Source organism: Leopardus geoffroyi, chromosome B1 (genome assembly GCF_018350155.1).
Source record: "Leopardus geoffroyi isolate Oge1 chromosome B1, O.geoffroyi_Oge1_pat1.0, whole genome shotgun sequence".
In the NCBI taxonomy this organism is placed as follows: Eukaryota; Metazoa; Chordata; class Mammalia; order Carnivora; family Felidae; genus Leopardus; species Leopardus geoffroyi.
Genome location: NC_059327.1, coordinates 156,228,245 through 156,245,004, shown reverse-complemented (window position 1 = coordinate 156,245,004; position 16,760 = coordinate 156,228,245). Strand labels below are relative to the sequence as shown.

The following is a 16,760-nucleotide window of genomic DNA, read 5'->3' as shown; positions in this document are numbered from 1 at the left end:
TAGAAAAACTTCCTTACAATCCATTCCCAGTCTCCCTGCTGGTTGGCTGGAGTGTTAGTGCCAGAGTTGGCCTTGGAAGGAACTTGGTGAAAACTGCGGAATCTTTGACAGCCCAGCTTCCCGAATGTGTAGAGCAGAGCTGCCCAGCTAACCCATCCACTTGCCCAGGACTTTCCCAGAAGCATGATATTAATTTCCTATTGAGTAGTACTCTTTTGGGGATTTTTTTACGGTACCTATGCTTTTCTAATTAATATAGGTAGTAATAAATAAAAAGATCAATAAGATACATTTTTCGGTTAAAAGAACTTTTAAACTTACGGAAATGCAAACACACACACAATTTTAAAGCTCAATGTTGTAAAAAGTTTCTATGAGAAAAAAAATATCTTCAATTAAAGGAACTCAGGGTATCTAGGAAGACAAGCAATAACATGGAGTTGGGAGATCTTTGAATATTTCTTGCAATTGTACCTTCTGAAGTTTGGCTTCAAGGAAGGGTGGAATCATGACAAATTGCAGCTTCTCAGGCTTAGGGAACAGCAGGAACAAAGAGGCAAGGTGAGGAAATGTCAAATATTTTAGGAGAAAACAGCAAAGACTAAATTTGCCTGCAGTGACGGAATGAGCTCCTAAGGATGAAAAGGTAGCTGGTATTAGATTTTTAAAAGATCTTTATCTCCATGTATAGTCACGATTGATTTGATATGGAATTGAGAACACCTGAAGTTATGAAAGAAGAAAAGAGTAATTATAGGTGTAATTAAGGAAGATCTTATAAACCTTCTGATGTGAGTCTTGATTCACTTTCTGTTTTATACTCCATAATTCAGCAATATCTCACTACTTGAATATTTCCAACTTTTCGCTACTTCACATCTCTATATCTTTGCATATGTTGCTCCCTTACTTGCAGTACCACCTAGCTTAGATGTTCTCTTCTTCAGGAGAACTCACCTAACTTTCTCAAGGTTAAATATTTCACTACTCAGGGGCTGCACCATGTATAGGTGTCTGGCACATAATTGGTGCCCAATAACTAAATGTTTAATGAATACACTTCTCCAGATTGCCTCACACTCTGCATCTTTATTACAATGAACTCATGGAATACTCTTTTATTTTTAATGTTATTTATTTTGAGAGAGTGTGTGTGCAGGAGTGGGGGAGGCGCAGACAGAGAGGGAGAAAGAGAACCCCAAGCAGGCTGTCAGCACAGAGCCCGATGTGGGGCTCACTCTCATGAACTGTGAAATCATAACCTGAGCTGAAATCAAGACTCAGATGCTTAACTGACTGAGCCACCCAAGCACCCCTCATAGAATACTTTTATTATATCTCATCCAGCTTGTATCACCAACATTTAACATACTGTCTGGCACATAGTACAACCTTGATAATGTCTGTAGAACTAAATTGATATGTGATAAGGATTAATGTGTTGAGACAATAGAAGTAGGAAAATTTTTAAATGTACCTAATTCTCATTCTAAGCACCATAAGTTTTTTTTTCAAACTCATTGTTGACGTTATTAGAGCAACAAAAAAAGCGGCACATTACTGAATTAGTAGCTAATACAATATAAATGAGTTTGGGATGCCACAGGCCATTTTTAAAAGCATGATGTTCTTTGGATTGATGCTTTTAAATAGTGGTAAGACTAAAGTTTATGTACTCTCAGCAAACAGTGGTATCACAGCAAAATAGATGGAGACACCAAAAGCTCTATTGTATATATAACACTGACTAAATCCAAGGTGGATTTAATGTTTAAGTTTAGTAGAATATTAATATAACTTAAATTCTGACTTAAGGTGTGGTGATATTACAAAGTTGTGGAGATTTATGAACCAGACTTAGAAAAAAATTTGTGAGGAATGCAGCTAAATTGATTAGCTTTTCTCTCTGGCCACTAGAATTCTAGTTATCAATATCAGTTTGGTTGGTTTTTTTCTTTAAAAAAAACGTAAGTTAGTTTTTTCTAATTGGTGAGTTGAACTTAATAGAATTGTTATAACTCGATTGTTTAAATAATAAATTTTAGTGTTAGTATAGATAGAAACTACAAAATATACATGATACAAAATCCTTTGTTCTTAGGTGTAAAACTTCCATGCATAAACCATTAGAGAACTGTCAAATTTTTCTCTTGCCATTTTACTTAACTTGGCTGATCATATCCTTATAATAGAAATGACATGCTAATTTTAAAGACATCTAAATCTATGTAATTACAAAATACACAGTCCTTAAAATACTCAGACTTCATCATGTATGCTTATATAACTTTAACATTATGTTTATTTCATTATTGACCTGTGGAAATTCTGTTAAATATCATGGTTGTATACGATTGCCTGGAAATGGTTTCTATGCTGGATCAAAGCAAGTTTGTACATTTTCTCGACTTTTGAAAAGAGCAAAACAGTTTTCACACAGATCATCATAGAATATGTTTCTTCTATTCATAAAGGTTATGCCATCTGTGATTATATCTTGTGTTGAACTATTAAGTATTTCTTCAGGTATCAATAATTAAGATTGAATAAAGGTGCTCATTTATTGCCTTAACTGTTTGTTTCTGTTTACATTTTCTGGTTTTAATATTCTTAGTCTACATAATGATAAAATACAATAAAATATGATTTTTATGAATAGACTATAGAGATATTCTACACTGAGAGGCAGGTAAAATGATTAAAAGCACCGCCTCTGGTTCCAGTAGAACTGGTTGTAATTTCTGCTGTGTTATAAGACCTTGGATAAGCTACTAATCCTCTACAACTAGTTTTCTTCATCCAGTATGAGAAAAATAATAGCACTTGCCTTCTAGCATTACCATAAAGATTAAAGGAGTGAATGGGAATGCAAACTGGTACAGCCACTCCACAAAAAAGTACGGAGGTTCCTCAAAAAATTAAAAAAATAGAACTACCCTATGACCCAGCAATTGAACTACTAGGTATTTATCCAAGGGATACAGGTGTGCTGTTTCAAAGGGGCACATGCACCCCAATGTTTATAGCAGCACTATCAACAACAGCCAAAGTATGGAAAGAGCCCAAATATCCACCGATGGATGAATGGATAAAGAAGATGTGGTATGTATATGTATGTGTATATATATATATATATATATATATATATATATATACACACAATAGAGTATTACTCAGCAATCAAAAAGAATGAAATCTTGCCATTCACAACTACGTGGATGGAACTAGAGGGTATTATGCTAAGCGAAACTAGTCAAAGGCAAATATCATATGACTTCACTCATAGGAGGACTTTAAGATACAAAACAGATGAACATAAGGGAAGGGAAGCAAAAATAATATAAAAACACGGAGGGGGACAAAATATAAGAGACTCTTAAATATAGAGAATAGACAAAGGGTTACTGAAGGGGTTGTGGGAGGGGGGATGGGCTATATGGGTAAGGGGCATTAAGGAATCTAGCCCTGAAATCATTGTTGCACTATATGCTAACTAATGTAGATGTAAATTTAAAAAATACATAAATTAAATTTAAAAAAATAAAGGAGTGCATAATACACAAAATTCTTAAAGACAAAGCACCATAAAAGTATTTGCTATTAGAATATACAGCAGTCTTTTCTTAGTGTGAGATAGTAGAATGAGTGGCAAGTTTGCATTAGAGAAAACATAAATCTCTGATTACCAAAAAGGTATGTAATTTATTTAAAGCATTGAGTCAAAACCACCACAAATTTAATTTCATTTAGGTCTTTAATACTCCCTACAAATTTTTCTTCTAGGTGTCTCTCCTATGCATTCTTAGTAGATACCCCTATATTACTTATACCTCAACTTACTTTACAAAGTAATTCAAGGATATCAGCCAAGAACTCTTTCAACTTCCTTCCAGGCCAACAAAGTTATTAGGATCTATACTTTGTCTGTCTTTCCCAACATAGTCTTTCAGTGAGAAAGAAAACCAGCTGTGTTCTTGGTTTTGCCATCACTCACCTTATTAGAGACCATGCAATAACAATCATCAATTCTGTACTGAAATAAATCTCATTGGAGGTCTATATATACGTAAAGTTTAGCATATCCAAAATTGAATTTGATTGTTAATCCTAGAAGGCCATTTCTAGGATTTCTTCCTCTTCCCAGTGAATTCACTGAGAATTCCCTTTCTCAGTGAATGAGACCAGCATCTATCCAGGTACCCAAACTTGACCCTGTAGTCATCCTTGAATCCTTCCACTAATTCAGCACATTTGTAAAATTTATTTTTGATTAAATATTTTTTAATGTTTATTTACTTTCGAGAGACAGAGCGAGACAGAGCGTGAGCAGGGGAAGGTGCAGAGAGAGAGAGAGAGGGAGACACGGAATCTGAATCAGTCTCCAGGCTCCGAGCTGTCTGCACAGAGCCTGATGTGGGGCTCAAAGCCATGAACCATGAGATCATGACCTGAGCCAAAGTCAGATGCTCAACTGACTGAACTATCCAGGTGCCCTCATTTGTAAAATTTAAAACCAAGTTATCGTTTTTGCTTTAGATCCACTCTTTATCAATTTCCATAAAATTACACTTGTTTATCTACCATCATCTATGTTCTTGTGTTTGAATACCCGAAACATCCTTCTACCAGGATGTCCTACCTCTAGATGAGGTATTCAAAACAAAACAAAAACAAAACAAAACTATCTTTCTGGATGAGGCCAGAAAACTGAACAAGACCTTGGTTTTCTCTTCCTCTGAACATGCAATGTAGAATTCAAGTGTCTGTTTCCAATAAATGCTTTAAGCAAAGGAAAAGCTCTAGGTGGACCCAAATCCCTTGTTTGAAATAGAGATAGTCTAGGTATTCTGGATTATACTTATACCTAAGAAATGCATCCTGCCTGTTGGAAGGACCCAGGTATTGGAGCTGGTGATGAAGCTCAGTGTGGAGTTCATTGCAGGAAGGTAGAAAGTGGTAGCACTCTAGCTTGGTTCATGATCCATGATTCATGATTCAGGCATGTATGTTGTGAATACAGACACAGTTGGGGAACTCTAGACTTAACAGGCCACCTTGCCTCTTGGGTGTCTGGGTGACTCAGTTGGTTAAGCATCCGACTCTTGATTTCAGCTTAAACTCATGAACCATGAAATCATGACCTGAGTTCCACACAAGTGTCTACACTGACAGTGTGGTGCCTGCTTGGGATTCTCTGTCTCCCTCTCTCTCTGCTCCTCCCCACCTCAAAAATAGATAAATAAACATTTTTTTTTAAAGGCCACCTTCCCTCTTATAATTTTCCAGCAGAATGGTTGGAAGAAGGTCAAGAGCAATGTGGAGATAAAACGTAACTGGATGTAATTTTACAGGGACCTCATATAGCCTATAGAAAGAGCCACTCTATAATAAAGAAAAAAGGCCAAATTCACTTTCCTGTTAGTGACTCATTCTCTGAAACGGGAACTGTAACCTAGATTTGAGGATGATGAGGCTTCTGAGCACTGGTGTTCATGTTCTTATGGTTCTCTGGCCATGGGATCTTATATCCTCAGGCCATCTGAATTTAAAATATAGGAAGTGGCACTTGGGTGGCTCAGTCGGCTGAGAGCCCGACTCTTGATTTTGGCTCACATCATGATCTCACGGTTCATGAGTTCGAGCCTCACTGAATGCAGAGCCTGCTTGAGATTCTCTGTCCCCATCCTCCCACCCCTTACCTACTTGTGCTATCTCTGTCTCTCTCAAAATAAAAAAATAAAAAGATGGGACATCAACTCATAGATCTATTTTAAATGAGTTAAACGCTAAATATTCCCTGATATTGATTGTGCATATAATGAAGACTAATAATAAATATTATTTATTGAGTCTGCCATTCTATTTTTGATGTAACCAGGTGTGTGACAACAGTGAGTTAAAATTAGAGAGCAATTGTCACTGAAGTAAAGTTACTAACAGCAAAGGTCAAGTACTAGAACTTGATCTTAATGGCATCAGCTGAAATGCATGTCTCAAATGACTTATAAAGACCTCCTAAGCTTTCGAGCTTCTCATCTCAGTCAATATGATTGATCATCTAATTTGCTTTAAATAATCCCATAAAATTATGTCAACATTTTACAACTGAAAAGATTACAAAGCAGAAGATTGGCTGAAAAGTTGATTTCAAGAAGGAGAAATAAGAAATAATTAGTAAAGAATGGGCAAAATGTATGATGATTCATCATGAATTGCAAATGACCTTTACACATGCCTAAATTATCAATGTTAAAAACCAAATCCTGTGACTAGAAACATTTATTTTCAATCAAAATGCCATTTTAGACCTACTGCCAAGTTAACCAATATGCTTTTGGCCAAATTATTTTTAGCCGAGTCACCAGGTGCTAGTAAGCAAGCAATTACAACATGCTAGGGAATACAATGAGAGCTGGGTAAGTTGAAGATGATCTGGAAGCACATCACCCAATCTGGCTGGCAGATATAATGGGTCAAAGGAGGCATCCCAGAGTAAGAAACCAGAGAGACAAATAGGAGTAAACAAGGTGCAAGTAGAGAAGGAAGAAGAAGAAGACGAAGACGAAGAAGAAGAAGAAGAAGAGGAGGAGGAAGAAGAGGAAGAGGAGGAAGAGGAGGAAGAAGAGGAAGAAGAGGAAGAAGAGGAAGAAGAGGAAGAAGAGGAAGAAGAGGAAGAAGAGGAAGAAGAGGAAGAAGAGGAAGAAGAGGAAGAAGAGGAAGAAGAGGAAGAAGAGGAAGAAGAGGGAGGGGGAGGAGGAGAAGATACTACATGTATAACACTCTAGACTGATAGAAGCAAGCACACTCAGATACGGAAGAGAGAGAACAAGAAATCCCTTGTCAGCAAATACCACAATATGTGCTATGTATCAGGCACATTATAAATATTTGTGAATTATCTTCTTTATATGTATCTTGCATCATGATTATGTATTATTTTTGCACTGGAAAAAAAAACCCACAAACATTGAAAGGAAATATTGATAGTTTTTAAATAAACCTTCTGGGGCTCCAAATTACCAGTTTTGTCCAATTAGGTGACTGGGGATGTTCATTTTCACCCAACTAACCGATTCAAGCACATTGGTCATATCTACCAATGTCCTATTATAATTCTAAACTGTTGTTCTTATTGCCTAGCAGACTGTAATCTCTTTGAAGAGAGGTGTCTGACTAACCATGGTCTTATCAGTACCTAGCATAGTACCTGTAGTGCATTGTACATATTTCACAAATAACTCTGGACTGAATAAGTAAATGCTGTTTCCAACACTTGTGTACTTAGTTTAGAATTCCCTTGTTGATTTATAAATTTACACATCCCATGCCTTTTGACTATTTTCACTTGGATGTCTCATACCCCTCAACACAAAATTTCAAAGCAGGTCCCTTTTTCTATGCTTGGTGAGTAAAGGGTACCATTACCACTGAGGTCATTAACTTTTGATTACCTTAGATTTGTTCCCTCTCAATTGCTGAATCCTTTCATTAATTACTAAGACCCATAGATTCTCCCTTTCTAACTCCTTTGAAATCATTTCACCTTTGCTATTTCTCCTGTCATTCTCTGGGTTCTTATCCCTTACAAACTGGATTATAGTCCTATCCTTTTAACTCCACTAACTTCCATCTCATTGTTACTACAGTGATATTTCCAGAAGGTAAATTTGATTAGTTTTTACCCTTTTTAAAATCCTTTAGTATCACTGGGATACCTTTTAGGATAAATTTTAGACTCTAAGGTAGTCCCTCTAATAATCTTTTACATTAAGAAAATGCAGTTTTAGAAGTCATCTATAGCCCCTGAAGGAATTTGTAAATACTTCCCAAATTTTGCTATAAAGTAGGAGATATCTAATATATATAAAATATATATATATTAGATATCTCTGATATCATGAGTTATCTCCTAAAAATAAAATGTAGGGTAATTGTCTTCATGATTCAAACATTATCAGCAGATCCACTCCCTGTGATAGCTATTCATAAAACCAATAAATTTTTCATATGGTTTTTGCTCATGCTTCTTTTTTTTTCATGTGCTTATTTTGACATTCCCAGATAAATATATAGCCCTTTTGGCCTAGGTAACATCACACATCAGCATTCTATTTAGCTCTAAAGTCACAGATATTTAAGAAGGGTTAATAATAACCCTTAGTGTATTTTTCCCCAAGAGTCCTGTCTCTTTTCTTTCACTAATTTCCAAAAAGTTTTCCTACATCATTAAGAGTTTTAGCTGCAGAAGACAGTCCATATTCTTGTCTTGTTTGTTCTATATTATACTTGTTCATGTCTCTTAACTGCAAGCTCTCTGGGGCAGCAACCTGTTATTTGTCTAGGACTGGTCCACCATGTACATTTCCTATCTTAAACTGTCAGTAATAACCACCTGGTAGCTATAATGTGAAAGAATAGCATGAACAGAGCTACAAAGCAAATCATGATTCAGAATGTGACAATCATCTTGGGCACTCACATTTGCATCAAAATGGTAGAAAGTCCAGCTCTCCTCATCTAAAATAGTCAATGCATCTATTTATTTCTTCATGCTATGCTATATAAGTGTTTTTTTCCTATTATATACCAAAACCTTATGTGATTAAGCCTCAATTTTGACAGAAAACCAGTTAATTTTGTTCAACTTCTGTCATTTTTCCCCCTGTATGGACATTATATTATAGATGTTTCTTTTCTAATGCAATCAAAATTTATTGCTGAGCATCTCATTTTCAACTGACTCAAAGGCTAAATTTTCATCTAATTTTTTAAATTACATTTTATTCTTATGCCTTTTCTTGCACAAACTTAAGCAGAGGGAGATTTCTAGTAGAATGCCTACATCTACAACTACAAACAAATGCCCTTTAAATAAAGCTGTATCCACAGCACTCTCAACAATAGCCAAATTGTGGAAAAAGCCTAAATGTCCATCAACTGATGAATGGATAAAGAATTTGTGGTTTATATACACAATGGAGTACTACGTGGCAATGTGTAGCAACGTGGATGGAACTGGAGAGTGTTACGCTAAGTGAAATAAGCCATACAGAGAAAGACAGATACCATATGTTTTCACACTTATGTGGATCCTGAGAAACTTAACAGAAACCCATGGGGGAGGGGAAGGAAAAAAAAAGAAAAAAAAGAAGTTAGAGTGGGAGAGAGAGCCAAAGCATAAGAGACACTTAAAAACTGAGAACAAACTGAGGGTTGATGGGGGGTGGGAGGGAGTGGAGGGTAGGTGATGGGCATTGAAGAGGGCATCTTTTGGGATGAGCACTGGGTGTTGTATGGAAACTAATTTGACAATAAATTTCATATAATAAAAAAATGAGATAAAATCAATCAATCAATCAATCAATAAAGCTATATCCAGACCCCAGCTGACTACCCACAAAAACAAAATACTATGGAGTTTTACAAATAATTGTCTAAGTAATATACAGAAGCAGAGCTTTCCATTGTGTCTAACCATATATTGGTAGATTGCAAAAAAGAAATGTTCGCAAATTCCTCTATCCCTATATGCACACATTTTTGCAATGTGACATTGCTACATCAGGAGATGACTTCTATCTCTCCACCTGTTGCATCTGCATTTGGCCATATGACTCACTCTAACTGATTAGACATTGGCAAGCAGAATGTAAGAAGATACTTAAAAATCACTTTTGCCTTATGGCTTGCTCCCTCTGGCTGTTGGGAACCTTTTCATCACCGTGTGAAAAAGCCCCAGGCCAGCATAATTGAACACAAGGAAAGACATGAAGCAGAAGCAAGTTAAGGCTCCCTGGACCTACCAAGTGCCAGCATGGAAATCAATCATCCTACACTCTTCAGCACCAATCAAGCTACCAGTTGAGCACAGATATCAACCATGTTAATCCATACCAGAATAATTACCTAGAAGCTGACCCAGAGAACTGTGAGTAAATGAAATGGTGGTTGTTTTAAGTTTTGGGCTAGTTTGTTACGTAACAATACATAGCCAATAAAATAGCCATTTGCTCTTTGTATTATAGACAGGTAGAAAAGACAATGGTGCAATTTACAGCTGCAAATTAATAGGCTATATCTTGTTTCTTCCCAGAGGAAGTAATTACCCTTTAACTGCCTTTACTCTTTCCTACGTTTGCTTGTTTTATTCTCCTTAACCTGCAAAAATTACTATCCAAAATCCCAAAACTCTCAAGAAAGCCCAATGATGCTAAGGGAAAGTTCAGAAACTAGAAAAGAGAGTTGATACATACACATTTTAATTGCTATCATTTTCATTGATCCACTACTGAAATCTGATCATAATATATATTACATATATACATATATATATATACATATATATATATATACATACATACATATATACATATATATATATATATTTCTAGGACCTTTAAAAGTAAAAATGGTTTGTAGTGTCATATTAATTTTAAACAATATCATTATAAAAAAGTAACTGGCTATCTCAGAAAGTTATAAAATAATGTACCAATATAAAAAGTTATATTTACAGAGCCTTGCAATTTAAAACCATTATAGCTTGGGTAGTCAAATAAATATTGGAAAATGAGGAGTCAAGAATTCAAAGAAAAATAGCCAAATCATTGTTCATTTGATTATATTTTCTTGTGCCAGGTAATATTTCATGGACCTCTAAGTCTTATATCTAGTCAATAAATATGAATTATTATAAACCATGCTGTAAACTATGTACATTTTATATACTGGCATTTATTATTATTATAATTTCTTACAGTCATAAGCTCCAAGGTGGAGAAGGGTCTTAAAAAAAAGTCAGGAAGTTGTCCAAAGTCCTAAAGTGAATCTCAAATAAAATAATCAAAATCACATTCTTATATAGTTTGTTTTTGCTCAAAGTATCCGATTCTAAGTATGCTTTATGTATAAAGAACTAGAATAGTCTTTAGTTGCAAGAAATATCTTTATCTAGTATCTTTTTTCCCCAAAGAGGAAATTATTCATTGGTAACAATGGATTACAATCCTTCAATGAGTTTTCATTCAGTTCTGGGTAGAGACACACCAGAAAATAAATATTCATATATAACAGTTTGTTTATTATTAACATTTGTTTTCAATTTGAGAGAGAGTGAGAGAGAGAGAGAGAGCTCAAACAGGGGAGAGAGAGAGGGAGGGGGAGCGAGAGGGAGAATCTTAAGCAGGCTCCATGCTGAGTGCACAGCCAGATGCGGGGCCAATCCCACAACCCTGGGATCATGACCTGAGCCAAAATCAAGAGTTGGATGCTCAACTGACTGAGTCACCCAGGCGCCCTGATACTTCTATCCAAAAGTGTTTTCTTTCTTTTTTTTATGTTTATTTTATTATTTGAGAGAGAGAGAGACAGAAACAGAGTGTGAGCAGGGGAGAGTCAGAGAGAGAAGGAGACACAGAATCCAAAACAGGCTTCAGATTCCGCACAGGCTTCAGCACAGAGCCTGACATGGAGCTCGAACCCACAAACCATGAGATCATGACCTGAGCTGAAATCGGAAGCTTAACCGACTGAGCCACCTAATTGCCCCTCTGTTTGTTTTTTCATTCTTGTATTTGTGATAGGTTAGGAACCAGCCTGCCTTGGGCCAGATGATGGCATTAAGAAACAAAAGATGGACCTAGAGAACACTGGCAAATCAAGAATGGCAGAACGACCTTACTGGTGATAGGGGAGACCTTTGATTATAATTTGGATTTGCCCCCAGGCTAATAGTTAAAAAATAAAATCAAGAAAAAAAAAAAAAAAAAAGAAGAAGAAGAGGAAGAAGAAGAAGCAGCAGCCTGAAAGCCCCACTCTCATGGTCTCCTTTTACATGATAGATTCCCTGGTCTTCAAGGACTGCTTTGATGCCTGAACTTGGAGTTTTCCTCAGGAGGAATTAAGGCAATCAGCACAGAGACTCTCCCACACTTCAATGTTGACCTCTCTTACTTTTTGCCTGTTTAGTGGTTAATCAAAATGAAAGAGAACTTCAACCAAGTATAAGGTGTCATTCTAAGGAGGCTTCTAACCTGGACTCACCATCCTCACCTCGCAAAATATATCTTCATAGGCTACTTTACAGCTACTTTGCAATATCTTCAATCAGTTGGGCTTCAGGCATCCTAGCATCTGTTTCCATGACATGACTATGACCAAGGCAAGCATATTAATAGCATCATCTGATCTTGAAATATACCCAAAATCAGTTATGCTTTTTTAAACAATAATTTACAACCCTTACATATACTTACTATTTTCTATGTCTATGGAAATTAACTGGCACTGCAATATAATGTATTATTTATATCGCTCCTAGAATTTAAGCTCCCTGATGCTTTAGATTATAGTAATTTACAAAATTGTCTTCTCTTATATCGCATGACCAATAAGTCATCACAATCCTTCTCTTAAACTTATTAACGTGAAAAATGAAACAGGATAGTAAGAAGTCCTGAGACCTGTGAGAACCAGACTAGGAGAGAAATGTCTACCTTTTGCTCTAAAATTTGCTGTCTGCCAAGACTGGAGTTGAGTATTTGTTTTGTATGAAAAACTTAAAGATTATGAAATTTATATGGAAAATAACCATATGTAAGAACAAACATTAACAACAATGATTTGGTTTGTTTGTTTAATGGCCAGTGCCTGAGATATACTAGAAAACTTGTACATGATGAAGACAGTATAAAACTAAATCAGGGACATAGGATAATCTACTTATTTCAAGTAAGCTCTAGATTTAGCTCCTATTTTTTTTTTTCCTGGCAGCCAAAGCAATAAGGAAAATACAGTAAATATAGATTATCTTGTGGGACAAATGGGAATATCCAAGTGCATTTTGAAAGCAAATACATTCTTTGCACTCAAGTCTATGCAGCACCCACGCTTGCTTCCTAATATAACATTATCATAATGAGTAAGATTTTCAGATAGAATTTTGTAACAGATATAAAATCATTTTTCAAAAGGCCACATCTTCTAATAAGCACTGGTATAAAGTATCCAGGACATGGAATGAAATGATACCTCAAGAAGGCCTTTATATGAGTAACTCAAATAATATCTAGGTATTTTCATTTATCATGCCCTAAATTAATACAAGGGGTGTGTTTAGAAGAACTACCTAAAAAGAATGACATAGTTGATCTGTTCTTTATATTCTCGCTTTCAGATTTCACATGTTTGCACAAAGATTTTGGCAAGCACTAAATTACATGACTCAAGGTCCAATTTTCTATTTCTATAGAATTCTATCATGAAAAATGGTTACAAGAGTCAAAGCTTATATTTTCATAGCTCTTTAAATTTTATGAAACACTTTATAACATCTCATCCAAAAAAAAAAAAAAAAACCTTAGATTACACACATTTTAAAAAATCTTTTTATGTTTATTTATTTTTGAGAGAGAGAGACAGAGTGTGAGTGGTGGGGAGGGGCAGAGAGAGAGGGAGACACAGAATCAGAAGCAGGCTCCAGGCTCTGAGCTGTCAGACAGAGCTCGATGCGGGGCTCAAACTCACAAACCCTGAGATCATAACCTGAGCCGAAGTCGGACGCTTAACCAACTGAGCCACCCAGACATTCCAGATTACAGACATTTTTATTTTCCATTTTACAGCTGGGAAAACTGAAGCTTTAATAAAGGTGGAATGTCCAAGATCAATTTATTTCCTTAACTGATGTTAGCAGTCTATTCACTGCCTTCTTATTTTTTTTCTTATTCTAGGCATGGTGTTTGCAGTGGGGATATATTAATAAATGATGACAAGATAGATGTGGTCTCTAAGCTGGGCCCTCCACACAAATCTCTTTCATCATCCACATTATCTGAATTCCCTCTGCAAGGCCCAACACAACCTGCATCTTTAGGCCATGCTCAAACTTCTTTAGAGAGGTCTGAAATATAGCACCAAGGAACATTTACTGAAAGTTTGTCTCTACTTTTTTTATCTAAGATTGAATTATTTTTCAGTTGTAAGAATCAGTCTTGTTGTTCACCTAATTTCTTCACGTCATTGTGAATGTGAAAAGCATAATCTTTAGAGGTAGATCCTTATGTTCAAGTATGAGGTGAACCACTCTTACCAACTTTCAAGAGTAGGTGAGTATCCCTTCATATACCCGAGACTCAATGACCTCATCAATAAAAAGCATTTATTAATAATATCTGTCTCAAAGGATTTTCACGATCAGGTTTAATATATTTAAAACACTTAAAACATTGGGCACACAATAAGTGTTCATTAAAACGAAATGCTTATTATCACATTAGCCTCTGTCTGCATCATAGCAACACATGGGAGTCTTGGCTCGTGTCAAAATTTAATTTTCTCCAACTCAGCTTAATTACTCAAAATCTAGTCTGCTCAGATGATGAAACACTTCTTCTCACCCCCACACCAGGGTTATGCTAGTGGCCTGCCTTCAGCCACCTGTAGTGAAGCTCTTGGTCATGGGAGGAGGCTGAGGATATAAGGTCTTCTGTCATCAGTTGTCTCTGTTCATGAATGCCTCTGACTCTGAGATGTCCCCTGCCACCATCCCTCTTTTGGGCTTTGCTACCTCTCTATTTTAGCACCCACAGATTTCCATTCGCTCCCCTTCCATTTTTTTTCTGCCCAGAATGAGGCTTTTTTCTAGACAAGAAAAATATCCATCTCATAATGCTAGTTGTAAATCCTCTTCTGACTTTGGGGTTGAATTATTTGGAGAAAAAAACATCATGGAGACCACTATTTTCCCCTTTCTTCACCCATCTCCAAAATAAAGGAAAGAAGGAAAACACATCCTGTAAAGCCTCAAAATATTATTGGATCTCATAATCCTGGTCCTTCAAAGTCGGAGACCCAGTGGCCAAGTGCAACATTCTCTGTGGGTGCTCCACCTCCATTTAAAAAATGTCAATTCCCACTCTCTGCCATACCTTCTGCCTGCCTATGTCAGGAGCACTGCACCCCGCTTACCTCTGAAAAGTCTGGCTCCGAGCAGATATGCTGTGAAGGATTTCCCAGGCTTAACCACAGGCAATCAGGAGGGCATCACCTGGCAGTGCTCCTGGGGAAGATGCCCCCACAGACTTGTGCACAGCCGGTGCACCGCGGTCTCTGGAGCTGCATCTGAGGTCTCAGCTAACCCACCCTGGGCGGCCCACCCTTCCTCAGCACCGCATCCCTAACCCAGGAGCGCCCCTCACAGGCCTTTTATAAGGACCTTCAGCGGAGGCCTCCCCAGGTGCCTCCGCTGAGACCTCCTTATGGGGAAGGGAGTACCTTGAAGCACTTTTCTCCACTCTCGGTGCTTTCCTCCACTCTCAGTGCTTTCCTCCACTCTCATGCTCCGTTAGTCCTTCTCTCTCCCTCCGCTCAGCCCACAGGTCCATTAAATGGCAGGAGACTTTTGTACAGGGTCCGTCGGGAGAGAGGCGATCCCCACCTTGGGTGCTGATCCACATACTCCCTATCTGGCAACAGTCTACCAGAAAAGGTAAAACACTGTAGGAGCCAGCACTCTCTCCTGTTCAGCCTCTTGCTTATACTATCACATTAAGTGATTAAAGGTGTGGCTGTAACTTTCACTTTGGCTAGTAGCCTTAATCAACTACTCTGATACCTGGCAGCTTGGCTCTCTCCAGTTAAGCCCAACTCTCGACAACTCCCATGCTGAGAGCAGGTCTGGGCTTCTGTCACTACATTCCCTGCAACTACGGTCTTTCTACTTCATTTAAATTCTTTACACCTGCCACTGTGTCTATGGCCTCTTCTCCATTTCCTGTATATAAATCTGAATTTCAGTCCCAGGATGGTTTGCCCTGCTCCTCTGAAGATGCCACGGACTTCACCAGTGCTGCCATCAGACTACAATATGTGGGAGAATAAGCAAGGGTTTTCTTCCAATTCTACCAGTTTCATCTATATAAAAGTATACATGCTTTAGATATCATAAAATTCCTTTACGTTTTGAGAACATAGAAAAAATTATATGGGCCGATTATCTGTAGGTAATAACACTTGTTTGTTTCCCTCCAAGGAATTTCTCATGTAGTTTGTTGTGTTGAAATTTACATTTGCTTTGGAATCAGAGCAATGTCAATTCTGATCTCAGCTCTTCCACCTCCTAGACTAATTTCCCTGAGTCTCAATTTTCCTAAATGTAAAAATGATTAATGTCCCTTCCATAGGATTACTAAAAGAATAAAGATAAATAAAAATAAAAATAAATAAAACCAGGGGCGCCTGGGTGGCGCAGTCGGTTAAGCGTCCGACTTCAGCCAGGTCACGATCTCGCGGTCCGTGAGTTCGAGCCCCGCTCCAGGCTCTGGGCTGATGGCTCAGAGCCTGGAGCCTGTTTCCGATTCTGTGTCTCCCTCTCTCACTGCCCCTCCCCCGTTCATGCTCTGTCTCTCTCTGTCCCAAAAATAAATAAACGTTGAAAAAAAAAATTAAAAAAAAATAATAAAAAAATAAAAATAAATAAATAAATAAAACCAGTAACATATGTAATGTACCTAGGAATGCACTTAGCCCCGAGTATACACTCAACAAATGTTACTAACATTTCTTTCCTTAAATGGTGAGTAAACAAATACGTCTAAGAGAGATGATTAGAATTTTTGTATGAAGAGAGGAAGTTTCATTAATTTATTATCTTAATAAAATAAGTTGTTGATCGATTGATTTTTGATGGCACTCTATCCTGGAGTGTCCATAACAGTGAATTAAGTATAAATAAACTCTCAAATGTCCTTTTGAATTAACAT

General features: G+C 37.0%; 1 pseudogene; it reads right to left on the bottom strand.

The window, feature by feature from the left end:
• LOC123596461 overlaps nucleotides 1-15,337 on the bottom strand; it is a 72,867-nt pseudogene extending 57,530 nt beyond the window's left edge.
• Between the last annotated feature and the right edge of the window lie 1,423 nt (nucleotides 15,338-16,760).